The sequence below is a fragment of the Echinops telfairi genome, unplaced genomic scaffold (genome assembly GCF_000313985.2).
Source record: "Echinops telfairi isolate 266 unplaced genomic scaffold, ASM31398v2 ScPeMD7_7469;HRSCAF=8507_0, whole genome shotgun sequence".
Lineage (NCBI taxonomy): Eukaryota > Metazoa > Chordata > Mammalia > Afrosoricida > Tenrecidae > Echinops > Echinops telfairi.
Window position 1 is genome coordinate 52,143,654 of NW_022111372.1, and position 1,161 is coordinate 52,144,814.

The following is a 1,161-nucleotide window of genomic DNA, read 5'->3' on the forward strand; positions in this document are numbered from 1 at the left end:
GACTCGGTGAGTCTCACGAGGACTTGTGGACTTGAGTTGTACTGGGCTGGGATGCCTTCTTGTTATATAACTACTTCTTGATATAAAGTTCTTTCTTATACATAGAAAGGAAGAAAATGTTTTAAAATTTAAGTTGGAGATGATTGTATCACTCTTCTTGATGTAATTGAATTGTTGAATTGTAAAATAAATGCCAATAACACTTTAAAAAGTGAAGGCAAAATTAGAATTTGTCAGGCATACAAACTATGAGAGAGAAAAAAAATCTCACTGGCAGACCTATACCACAAAAATCTTAAAGAGAGTCCTTCAACTGAGGCGTCTATTAAGCCCACACAGAAGAAGCACACTGATCTGAGTGACAATAACAAAATCAAAATATTTGAATGGAAAAGTATTAGAGCTTCAATTGTGAACACCCAATTTTTAGAAGGCTATGGAGGACAGGGGGAGCCCAAAATCCATCTGCAGACCATGAGTCAGATTAAGCCCCAGGCAGATGCCCTCTAGCCACAGGCAAGGTCTTAGTATCAGATAGAGATTATTGTAAACTTGATTATGACGGGTCAAACCATGATACACTATGATACTCGGTCAGCTGACCTCTCTCTTGAACCAACCTGAATTTACTCTAGGCTCAAGTATTTCTCACTTGTATCCTGATGGAAATTTCTTCTCTGGCTTTTAAAATATTGATGGTGGTCTTTTCATTCTTATTATTTATTTGTATTTTATCTTTAAATTATTGTTTTCTTCTTGCCATTGTTGTATTGTTTTGGTCACGTTTCTCAGTTTGTGAAGCACAGGAGTGGAAGCACAGGAGAGACAATAACTGGGTGCAACAATGTTTTATCAGGGATGTGGAGGCAGGGTGGGGTGGGTGAGGGAATTTGGGGAGCAAACAATGAATGCGGGAGGGGAGAGGGAACATTAGAACTGACTGTGATGATGCACATACAACTTTTGAGAAAGCGATTCACTCATGGAAGTGGATGATATGTGAATATAATATCAAGAAAATTACTGAAAAAAAGAAGAAACCAAACCTGACTAGTGGTTACCATGGGTGAAGGAAGAGGAGCTGTTGCTTAGGGGCAATAAGTTTGTGTTCATGGTGATGAAATAATTTGGAAAAGGATGTCAATCGTGGTCATACAACAC